This window comes from Microcaecilia unicolor, chromosome 6, assembly GCF_901765095.1.
Source record: "Microcaecilia unicolor chromosome 6, aMicUni1.1, whole genome shotgun sequence".
Taxonomy (NCBI): domain Eukaryota; kingdom Metazoa; phylum Chordata; class Amphibia; order Gymnophiona; family Siphonopidae; genus Microcaecilia; species Microcaecilia unicolor.
Genome location: NC_044036.1, coordinates 1,650,983 through 1,663,745, shown reverse-complemented (window position 1 = coordinate 1,663,745; position 12,763 = coordinate 1,650,983). Strand labels below are relative to the sequence as shown.

The window sequence follows — 12,763 nt, the reverse complement described above, 5'->3', positions numbered from 1 at the left end:
CTCTGGTATCTGCTCCCTCGCCTGCCTGCCCACCAATCCCATCTGTTCTGGGGATTTCTCTTATATACATTATACAGGTGCATCATTATGATACATATATTATCACAGATCCGACCTTCAAAATTAGAAGCTGTGCCTTGTATACACAAATGAGAGAAGTCTGTTTGCACATATATACCTGCAAATGTGGGTCTTTCCATGCTTCCTTGCAGTGTCTGTACAGCTGCTGAATACACTGTATAAGGCACTTCTTTCTGAGAAGCCTGTTACAAATGATGCTCACAGGCAGCGATGGAATATGGCTTCACACTCCCACTTCACTATTAAGAAAACGTCTTCTTTTTTTTTTATGGTGTCAGCATAAAAGCAAAGTTACAGATATGTTTTCATTCAGCAAACCCCTTGTGCAGTGTTAGTTTTAAACTTTAAGTCTGAGTTTTCTTAAACCCCACCACCACATGTAAGAGAAAATCAATCATAAGAATGAAAGCAAGGTCGCATAACAGAGAAACGTATTTCTGACTATTTATTAGGAGTTAGGAAACTAGTTACAGTATTCCCTGTCTCTCTCAGGGGGGAGGTGCAGAAGAGCACTTAGTGAACACAGGTCTATGTCCATTTACCACATAACAGACCACCGAACAGTTTTCAAAGGGAAAACATGCACATAGAAGGTACACGCAAACACCTACACCTACAATTAAGTACAGCTTATTTTATGAAGTATGTTCATAAACAGTAACCCCTTCCAAACCTCACCCCTGGCTCACATTGGGTAAACTTTTGCGCATATACTTTTATGTGTATAAGTTTACACTCATATAGTCCAAGCAGTTTTATAAAAGGCTATTCCATCACATAGCTTCCCACTGTTCCAGAACCTATGGGGATAATTGTGTCCATCAACCAGCAGGTGGAGATGGAGAACTTAAAACTGAGCTGAGACATCTCTCTCTTGGATTCCAGTCCAGCTCCTCAGTATTTTCTGTCTCCAAGCAGGTGGATGGACACATTTTTCAGCTTCTGGTTCTGAGTGCTTTGCTCCTGGTTCAGTTGGTCAACTGGTCCCCAGTTGAGCTTTGCAGGTGGCTTGAGTCTGCAGAGTCATATCTGAAGGTCTTCAGATCCCTGTCCCTGGTGCCCCGTGAATTTACTTCTTCCCTCCCTTCAACTCTCCGATTTCCTGTGGACTTCTCCTTGTCCAGCACAATCACTGGAGGGTGTATTGCGATGGTATTCACTCCAGAATTCTAAAAGAATTCAAATATGAAATTACAGATATGTTTAATATGCAACGTAATTAAAATCAACAACTGCAGCTGGGGACTGGAGGGTAGCTAATGTAACACTAATTTTTACTGTAAAAAGTACTCCAGGGTGATCTGGGAAGCTGGAAACAGTGAATTTGATAACGATGTCACACAAAATGGAAGAATCAATAGTTAAAAAACAGAATTCCATAGTGTCCTCACCAGACCACTCCAGTACCTGTGGGTTGTACTCATTGACCAGCAGTGAAGGCAGAGAATACAGCACTGTGCGCTCTGCATTATAAAAGCATTGTACAGCTTCAGCATTTCAGTATTTCCATGTCACCAGCAGGCAATTAGGCATGCATGCCTGGACTGTTCCGGTCAGAAACTCCTGGGCCAGTTGGATAACTGTGATCCAGAAGATCGAGGAGGGGAGTGTGATTTCTGAGAGAAAATAAGAGTCATACAAAAAAAAAAAAAAACAGACAAGAGGAAATTAAGGAGAATACTTAGCAAACCGAAAGAAGCCTTACCTTACTAAAATAAGTGTCTTCAAGTTATCAAGTTCCTGAAAAAGAAAAAAATGATGTTTAATACTGAAAGAAAAAAGATAACAATCATTAAAACTTGTATAATAAAGGGAGGTTTTTAAGACTTATGAGAAAGCTTGCCCAGCTTCTACATAGGAAATTATGCAATTGAGAGCTGAGCATATGAAGTCTTTTCCTCCATCAACAAGATTGATTATTTATATAGGGGTATGTTATACTTGCTTGTTATAGCGATTTATAGGGTACAATGAAAGACGCCATATAGGAAGGGGTACCTCTATGGAGGACCTTATGAATAATTGTCAGGACTTTGTAAAGGGAAATGGGACTTGATATACTGCCTTTCTGAGGTTTTTGCAACTACATTCAAAGCGGTTTACATATATTCAGGTACTTATTTTGTACCAGGGGCAATGGAGGGTTAAGTGACTTACCCAGAGTCACATGGAGCTGCAGTGGGAATTGAACTCAGTTCACCAGGATCAAAGTCCACTGCACTAACCACTAAGCTACTCCACTGCAAGCCAGTGATGATGTTTCAGCAATGGTGATACATGGTCAAATCGACGGGTGCCTGCAAGAATCTGAACAGTATTTTGTACTATTTGCAGTTTTTTTTTTTTTCAGAAAAAGTGGAAGATCAGTGTAAGAGATATTTCGGTAATCAAGCTTCAAAATCCTTAAGGCACACCCAGCCAGTCGGAGTTTTCAGGATATCTGCATTGAATTCAACTCTTTATTATATACACTAGTAAAAAAGGCCCGTTTCCGAAACCAATGAAACGGGCACTAGCATGTGGTTTTTTTTGTGTGTGTGTATGTGTCAGAGTTATTTTGTGTGTGTGTGTGAGGGTGCGGTGTGTGTGCAGGTTGTTGATGTGTGTCTTTTTTTGTTTTGTTTTTTGCTTGGGGGTTGTGGGATGTGCTGTGCTATGCTGGCAAAGTGGGATGGATTGGTGTGTGGCTTTGAGGGAGTGTGTCTGTTGTATTGTGTGTGTGTGGTTTTGTCTGTCAAGGAGGTTTGTGGAGGGGGGTATTTCTGTTGGTGAAATGTAAATGTGTTTGTAGGGGGGTCAGCCTTTGCTGAGTAGTGGATTGTTTTTTCCGGGGTTTTTTTTTGTGTTGTGCTGAGGCAGCAGTGTTGTTTTAGATGGGCGGAAGGTAGAGGAGCACGTTCTTGGTCTGTCGGTATTTTTTGGCCGTTTCAGGGCTGCTGTAGGGGAACACTGGAAGAGAAATGTGCTGTGGGAAGTAACGCCGTCTTTTTCCGTTGGGCTGGGGTTCTGGGCATCCTGGAGGTGGGAGACGGCTTGCCTGAGGACGGGGATGGTTGTTTTAAGTTGGCGGAAGGGAGAGGAGCACGGTCTCGGGCCATTGGGTGGTGATCCGGTATGTTCGGTCCATTTCAGGCCGGCTGCAGGGGAATGCTGGAACATGCGCTGCGGGAAGCTGCGCCGTCTTTTTCCGGGTGCTCGGGGAATCCCCGAGGTGGGAGACGGCTTGCCTGAGGCTGGGGATGGTTGGGCACGGCCGCTTTGGCAAAAGGGGAAGAGGAAGGGGGTGGGGAGTTACCTGTAGCTGCGTGAGAAAACGGGTATTCTTTGTTTTGTATTATTAGTTTGCATTTCTGTTGAAGAAAGAGTGGATGCCTTTTGAATGATGGAGGTGGTGCGTCGGTGTGCGGTTGTTTCGTTAGTTTGACAGCCAGTCTCCAGCGATTCCTAGGCAGGGAAGGAGTAGGGAAATACTCCTCCCCCTTCCTTGGTCGCTATTTGCTGCTGGCTGGGTCACGAGTAATCCTTCCAGCTGGGCCGCAACTTGTCCTGTTCACCCACGTCCCAGATGGTGACGGGCAAGTTGTTTTCCGGCTCCTCTGACTCCATGTCAAGCGATCCCAAATATAGTCTTTGCTATGGGCCCTCTGGCACTCTTCAGTACTGGCATTAGGCATTTAAAAATTCTCCCCCCCCCCCCCCCCCCCCCCCCCCCCCCCCCCCCCCGATCTATTTTTGCACATACCCACAGCAGGAATATTCTCTCGTTCCAGCGGTGGTTCTGTGCTCTCCGTGCTGCACAGATAATGAGCCATTCTGCTGGGGAATGCTCCTCCCTTATTGTCACGTAGTTTCCTCTGATTGGTCCGTCTTACGTTGCCTAGTGTTGCCTGGGAACGGTGTTGTGATGGTCCTTTGTGTTTCAGAATGTTGAGGGTGTTTTTTCTGATTGGTCCGTCATGCGAGGGCGGGGCAGAGAGACATGGTCAGTGTTGTGGCTTCACCATGAATCCATGAACCCTTCGGGGAGTGACTGAGTGACTTCAGAACGTTGTCTTCAGAACGTTGAGGGTGAGTTTTATTATAGTAGATGTTTTCAGCTGCAAAAAATGTTTTCTTAGTTTATTTGTTTTCACGGCCAAAACTGTACTCTTTTAACCACATTTTTTAATCATAGCATTTATACCACTAGTGACTTTTTTCAGCCTTTGTTTGATCTCACGTTTCACTTTCATCAAGTTCTGTTTTTAAAAAAAATACGTGTTCTTCCTTTTGGAGGCGATCTCGTTGATTCTACCCAAATTTGGTCACTTTGAGGTATTGTGCAAACTTGTTCATATGTTATATGGGGATGTTTCACAGCAACACCATGCATGTACTAGTTTTTCCAGCTGTTAGACCTGTAAAGGTTGCATGCCACCTTTACTTAATCTTTTACTCTCTCATACCATACCTCTATTTGTTTTTTTTAAATATTTTATTTATAACCATTTAAATTTTTACAAACGATAAAACAACTTGCCGGAAACACAGAGAAAGTAATATATAGGAATTATTTCAGTCAGGTAATTCTATTCTCTTCCTTAGACCACTAAATAGGGAGAGTGAAACACGACAAGGAAATCAATTAAACAGTAAACAGAAAAAAAAATGTGGTATTAACCTGATTATCCCCAGATATTACTAGTCTAATTCATTATTCCACTGTCATTGAAAACATACTTATTGTCCAATATTAATTAGAAATAATACATCTGATTACATTCTTTCTCTTTTAAAAAACAGAAGTTATTTAACAATACATATTCTTAAGTCTCTAATTCAAATCCCACTGATTAAAGCAATCCCAGTTTTCACAGGCTTCACTCCTTTTAAAGTAATAATTGAGGAAATATTTCTGAGGAAAACTTTAGGAGTCATACCCGGAACTCTGGGAAAAACAATAATCTCGATATTAATCATCTAAAATAATATTCATTTTATTATTCAAAGTTTCTGGTCAATTATCATTTTCAAAATCATAACCTCTTCTTGCTCATATAGAATCATTTGTTATATCAATTTTTCACTCTCAAAGGGTTCAGTTAAATTGTCCATGTAACTCTCTAATAAAATTATATCTGAAACAAAATTATTTACTGCCACCGTTAGGTCCCAAAGCGCCTTCCAGATGGTATTCAATGTAACCTCCACGGGAGCCAAAAACTCCAAGTTAATTTCTCTTAGGTGTTTAGGAGTGGTTCCGCCGATTCGGTTTCTGCTGTAAACGTCCTCCGTTTCAGCATATGCCTCTAACTCACTCCTCCACTCCTTTGGACATGGTGGTTGAATAATTCGTGAGCGATGGAGTTGTTTTTTCAAGGTCCAAGAGCGTCGGCACTCCTTCGCCGGTGCTAATCAAAGGACTCGCCCACCCTTTCATCTGTGGGCAGTTCGTCACGCAGCAGTCCCGCACTTGCTGCTCAGGGGTCAAAACGCTGGCCGGTTGTCAACTTCCTCTCAGTTAAGGTAACTGCAATTGCAGAGAGGAAATTTACGTAAAGAAGACGAAACTTCAGAGGGCAGCTAGGCCATTGGGCATACGAACTTCAGGTCACCATCTTACCACTCTCCCAGTTTGGGACACTCTTTGTCTGGTTTCTCCTCAGAGGCCTGTCTAATATGGGCAACCCTTCAGCATAGCCCTCTGAGTCATTGAAACACAGAAGCCTCTCCACCACTACAAGTTGGTGTCCCTTCGGAGGGGCCATACCTCTATTTGTAATTCCTTGTGTGGTGACTAAAACATGCTATTCATATTTCCACTTGCAACAGTTTTGATTGCTTATTTTACTTCAAAGAGGTAAACCCGGTTTCAATATTATACATAACATTGAATTGTGCTTAGTTTACCTTTTTTTTATTATATATTTTTATACATTGGTACATTTTTTTTATATACTGTTACATTTATATATTTGTACTCACTTTGTATATAGATACATTGTATCAATTTTTTCACTGAAGGCCTCTTTAAATTATATCGTTCTCAGTTCATATTTCACAATGTTATTAGGATCATTTTATAGTTTGTTTATACTTTTATTTATCACCCTCAAATCTTCCAGTACCATGCTCGATTTTAAGGATAAATTATATATTACTAACAATAGCTCCGCAAGCTCATTTTTCAGTTCTATCAGTACTCTGGGATGAGTACCATCCGGTCCAGAAGATTTGCTACTCTTTAGTTTGTGGAACTGCCCCATTACATCCTCCAGGTTTACAGAGAATTCATTAAGTTTCTGCGACTCGTCAGTTTCGAATACCATTTCTGGCACGGTTATCCCACCCAAATCTTCCCTGGTGAAGACCGAAGCAAAGAATTCATTAATCTGTCTGCTACGGCTTTGTCTTCCCTGATCGCCCCATTTGCTCCTCGGTCATCTAGCGGTCTAACCGATTCTTTTGCCAGCTTCCTGCTTTTAATATACCCCCCAAAAAATTTTACTATGTGCTTTTGCCTCCAACGCAATCTTTTTTTCGAAGTCCCTCTTAGCCTTCCTTATCAGCACTTTGCATTTGACTTGACATTCCTTATGCTGTTTCTTATTATTTTCAGTTGGTTCCTTCTTCCATTTTCTGAAGGACTTTCTTTTAGCTCTAATAGCTTCCTTCACCTCACTTTTTAACCATACTGGCTGTCGTTTGGTCTTCCGTCCTCCTTTTTTAATACGCGGAATATATTTGGCCTGGGCTTCCAGGATGGTGTTTTTGAACAGCATCCACGCCTGATGTAAATTTTTGACCCTTGCAGCTGTTCCTGTAAGTTTTTTTTCACCGTTCTTCTCATTTTATCATAGTCTCCTTTTTTAAAGTTAAACGCTAACGTATTTGGTTTCCTTTGTATACTTACTTCAAGGCTAATATCAAATCCGATCATATTATGATCACTGTTATCAAGCGGCCCCAGCACCATTACCTCCTGCACCAGATCATGCACTCCACTAAGGACTAGGTCTAGAATTTTTCCTTCTCTTGTCAGCTCCTTTACCAGCTGCTCCATAAAGCTGTCCTTAATTTCATCAAGGAATTTTACCTCCCTAGCGTGCCCCGATGTTACATTTACCCAGTCAATATTGGGATAATTGAAATCACCCATTATTGTGTTGCCCAATTTGTTTGTCTCCCTAATTTCCTTTAACATTTCTGCATCCGTCTATTCATCCTGGCCAGGCGGATGGTAGTACACTCCTATCACTATCCGTTTCCCCTTTACACATGGAATTTCAATCCACAGTGATTCCAAGAAGTGTTTTGTTTCCTGCAGAATTTTCAGTCTATTTGATTCAAGGCTCTCGTTAATATACAATGCTGCCCCTCCACCAATTCGATCCACCCTATCACTACGATATAATTTGTACCCTGGTATGACAGTGTCCCATTGGTTATCCTCCTTCCACAAATGTCTCAGAGATGCCTATTATATCTAATTTTTCATTTAGTGCAATATATTCTAACTCTCCCATCTTATTTTCAAGGCTCCTGGCATTCGCATATAGACATTTCAAACTATGTGTGTTGTTCCTGTTTACATCGTGCTTAGTACTTGACAGTATTAATTTGCAAATCTTTTGTCTGATTTTTATTTTTTATTTAAGGACACCTGATCTACTACCGTCTCTTTTGCAATCTCACTATCGGGATACCCTATCTTCCCTGTTTTGGTGATATCTTTGAAAGATACCTTATCCCGAAACATGCACTTCTGAGCGACTGTCGGCCTTCCCCCTGTTTCTAGTTTAAAAGCTGCTCTATCTCCTTTTTAAATGCCGATGCCAGCAGCCTGGTCCCACCCTGGTTAAGGTGGAGCCCATCCTTTCGGAATAGGCTCCCCCTTCCCCAGAATGTTGCCCAGTTCCTAACAAATCTAAAACCCTCCTCCCTGCACAATTGTCTCATCCACGCATTGAGACTCCGGAGCTCTGCCCTTCTTTTGGGCCCTGCGCGTGGAACGGGTAGCATTTCAGAAAATGCTACCCTAGAGGATCTGGATTTGAGCTTTCTACCTAAGAGCCTAAATTTGGCTTCCAGAACCTCTCTCCCACATTTTCCTATGTCATTGGTACTCACATGTAGCTGGCTTCTCCCCAGCACTATCTAAAATCCTATCTATGTGACGCGTGAGGTCCGCCACCTTCACACCTGGTAGGCAAGTCACCAGGCGATCCTCACGTCCACCAGCCACCCGGCTCTCTATATGCCTAATGATCGAATCACCAACTACAACTGCTGTCCTAACCTTTCCCTCCTGGGCAGCACTTGGAGACATATCCTCGGTGAAAGAGGATAGTACATCCCCTGGTGGGCAGATCCTGGCTACAGAAGTACTTCCTACTTCACCAGGATGATGCTCTCCTTCTAGGAGTCCTCCCTCCAAGGTAGCACAGGGGCTACCAGACTGGAGGCGGGACTTCTCTACAACATCCCTGTAGGTCTCCTCTATGTACCTCTCTGTCTCCCTCAGCTCCACCAAGTCTGCTACTCTAGCCTCAAGAGAACGGACACGTTCTCTTAGAGCTAGGAGCTTTTTGCATCGGGCACACCATATGACATCTCACCAACTAGGAGATAATCATACATGTGACACTCAATGCAAAAGACTGGATAGCACCCCTCTCGCTGCTGGACTGCTGGCTCCATCTTAGTATTTTTGAGGTTTTCAGTAATTTAAAACTTGCTCCAGTATTAAGGATATTAGCCTAATATAAAAGTGTCTTTTAGTTTATATAGTATATTGTATGATTTATTTAGTGTTTCCTTCTTAGATGGTAATGAAAAATATTTAAAACTCTGTAAGAGCACTCCTTGCTTGTTACCCTAATTACAATAACTGACTATAAATGAAGAGTTGTCCTAGGGGTGGGTGGGAAGACTAAACTAGACCCTGCAGTGCCTGCTAGATTCTATCTGTTAATGCTGTGGTACAAAGTTTTTAAAACTAAGTGGAAAAGACTATGGAGATTAGTTGATAAAATTTGCTTTTTATATTTTTATTTTGCCTATCACTAACCTACAATTCCTCCTTTAAACATCAATCTTTAAGTTCCCAAAGAACAAAGCAAAATAGTGTTCACTTACCAGAGAAATGTCCTCTTCTCTCGGAACTTCTCAGAAAGTCCTGGTTTGCAGACCTATTCCATCTTCAGCCACTCCAGCTTTCACAAGGCAGAGATCTCCTGTTCCAAGGAGAAGTAATTATGAAGGATCCCTCCTATAAGGCCTAAGATGAAGAAGATATTCGGAAGAAGTCATATCTGCCTTGCTTTTGGTTAGGAAGTGGTTTATCTCCGCCTAGTTGTACCTAGCTATCTCCAAATTACCTCAGAATTCATTAAGAATACCATTTTCAGTGTTACAGGACCAACATTATGGAATGCTCTTTCTTTTTATTTTTAGAATTTGTTTAGAAATTCAAGTCGAACTTAATCTTTTTATGATGCATTTGAATAACCTCCTTTCTATCTAACCCCCTTCACTACCCCATAGGGTTATAAGAAACATGGAGAATGGTCAGGATTTGCAAGATGCAGTATTTCTCCTTTTTACCGTCTATTTTTTTTAAATTGTAATTTCTTTTTTATCTACTTTTCTATGTTTTCTCCTACTACTTCTGTGTAGATTATAAGACACCCAGAAGGCCTGCCATTTTGCGGGGGATTGCAAATGACTAATAAACCTGGAAATGTGGACTTATGAGCGAGTTTGGCACATTTTTTAAACTTAGTGCTCAGAGGGATTCCCCCCCCCCTCCCTTTGCAGCATCAGTTGCTCATATTTTAGTGTTTCTCCAGGAGAGTCTCAGAAAAGGTTTGAATGTTGCATTGCTGAAGGTGCAGGGAGCTGCGTTAGTATGTTTTCAAGGGTGTTTGGAGAAGACTTGCTTGGCTTCTCGTGCTGATGTGCTTAAACCATTGGGACATCCACCCTTTGAGCTCCTAATGACAGCAACAAAGATTTAATTCTTAAATCTTCACTGCTGCTGGGCATTGCTTCATTGTGTAGGATTTATGAGCTACAAGCACTCTCTTGTAGGGATCCATTTCTGTAGTTTACAGAGGCCAGAGTTTCCACCCGGATGATTCTGTCCTTTCTTCCAAATGTAGCTTAGTAAATGTCAGCAGATAAAGACCTGCATGCTCCATCCAGTCTGCCCAACCAGGTGGCCAAAGTTGAATCTGGCACGCTGCACTTTTTCATTAATCTCTGTCTCTACCTGCCAATTTTGGGGTACAGACCATGGAAGTCTTCCCAGTACCAATCCACTTCCCAACTGTTAGAGTTGTCATCGAAGTGCATTCCAGCCTTGATCCTGTTTTTGTCATTTACAGGACCCAAACCGTAGAAGTCTGCGTGGCGGACTTCCCAATCTCCAAAGCTACCGTCAAAGCTCATTTCAGTTATGAGGCCATTTAAGTTTTGCTTTAATTGGATTCCATCCTGTTTCTATATAATGATCCTCTGTGTTTATCCCATGCATTCTTGAATTCCATCACCATATTTGTCTTAACAACTTCCCATGGGAGGGCATTCCAGGCATCCACCACCCTTTCTGTGAAAAAGTATTTCCTGACATTGCTCCTAAGTCTCCCGCCTTGTAACCTCTACTGCTTCCCCGTCTCTGAAAAAGAATAGTTTACATATTAATACCTTGTAAGTATTTAAACATGTATATCGTATCCCCTCTATCCTTCCTTTCCTTTAGGGTATACGTATTCAGGTCAAAGTCTCTTCTCATACCTCTTGTGGCTCAAGCCCCATATCATTTTTGTCACCTTCCTCTGAACCACCTTAAGTCTTTTGATGTCCTTAGCAAGATAAGGCCTCCAAAATTGAACACAATACTCTAAATGAGGCCTAATCAACAACTTGTACAGAAATACTGCATCTTATACCTCCTTTCTTCTACTTGATATGCGTCTCTTTATACAGCCTGGCATCTTTCAGGCTACATTCAAAACACTTTATTGAGTTTCAGAGAAGTAAGGTAAGAAAAGAGAACAATAACAATATCTTCAAAACTGGTATAATAGACAATTATTCCAAATAGTCACCAATAAAAAATAGAATAAATAAAACTGGTACAATAGACAGTTATACCATAGAATCAACAATAAAAAATAGGAAGTAAATAAAACATGGATGTCAAGCCCCTATTATCAAGACGATGGAACTCCTCTCATACGAGGAAAGGCTAAAGAAGTTAGGACTCTTCAGCTTGGAAAAGAGATGGCTGGGGGGGGGGTGACTTTAAGGTTGAGGTCTACAAAATCCTGAGTGGTATGGAGCGGGTGAAGGTGAATCAATTTTTCATTCAAAAAGTACAAAGACCAAGGGTCACTCAATGAAATTACATGGAAATACTTTTAAACAATAAGAGGAAATATTTTTTCACTCAGTTAAGCTCAGGAACTCATTGCTGGAGGATGTGGTAACAGCAGTTAATGTATCTGGGTTTAAAAAAAGGTTTGGACAAGTTCCTGGAGGAAAGGTTCATAGTATATTATTTAGACAGACATGGGATAAGACACTGCTTGCCCCGGGATTGGCAGTATGGAATACTACTATTAATTGGGTTTCTGCCAGTTATCTGTGACCTGGATTGGCCACTGTTGGAAGCAGGGTACTGGGCTAGATGGACTATTGGTTTGACCCAGTATGTGTATTCTATGTTCTTATAGTTTTCCTTATCCTCTTGCTTTGTTTACTTTCCTTACATAAAGATCTGTTGCCATTTTTATTGCTCCTTTCAGGAAATCTAGACTGCCCCCAATTTGATTGACTGCACTTTTTTGTCCTTTAGATTGTAAGCTCCTTTGAGCAGGGACTGTCCTTCTTTGTTAGATTGTACAGCACTGCGTAACCCTGGTAGCGCTTTAGAAATGTTAAATAGTAGTAGTAGTAGCTTAGACTACTTTTACTTCTCTCTTTTTTCTTTTTTAATCTTTCAATATTTATTAAATTTCACATAATGTCAATCACAACGCTCATGTCAAAAAGAAATATCACAGATTTCAAAAGGAAATACAATATAAAAAGGAAAAAAGAAAACTCACCCACTATTAAAAGAAAAATATGAGATCAAGTAACAGGAAACATAACTTCTTCATCATAAAGTGATAAAAGAAATATACAGACAAACCCACTAAGCCAGCCCAGCAAAGATCTAATACATCATCATGTCAGAATCCTCAATTCCTCCTTGGAAATAATAAAATCCAATAGTAGTTTTTGATCAAAAAACATATAAACTTTATCCTCAAAAGTACCACACAGGTACAAGGAAATCGCAAAACAAACCCAAATCCCACCTTCTGAACTCCTACACCTAAAGCGAGGAGCACTTGCCACCGTTTTTGAGTTGCTCTTTACAAGTCAGGAAAAATTCTAATTTTAGATCCCAAAATTAAAGAACAGCATTCCAGTCATTCTCCAAAGCAAATGTCGCAACAAGAGTAGATCTTGTTATTTATTGGTGCCTGTTTGTTCTGGTTGACTGCCATTGGAGCCGACTCTGTGGGTGCTTGAGCACCCCCAATATTAAGAAAGTTCCTTGCATGTGTCCAGGGAGGGATTATTTTCTTTGGGTTTAGCACCCCCAATAATTTTGAAAAGTTGGCTCCTATGTTGACTGCTACAATAAAAG

General features: G+C 41.1%; 1 protein-coding gene across 1 annotated transcript in view; it reads left to right on the top strand.

Annotated features, from left to right (window-relative positions):
* ST3GAL3 (ST3 beta-galactoside alpha-2,3-sialyltransferase 3) overlaps positions 1–12,763 on the top strand; it is a 389,817-nt gene that overhangs the window by 337,848 nt on the left and 39,206 nt on the right. The gene's annotated exons all lie outside the window — the stretch shown is intronic.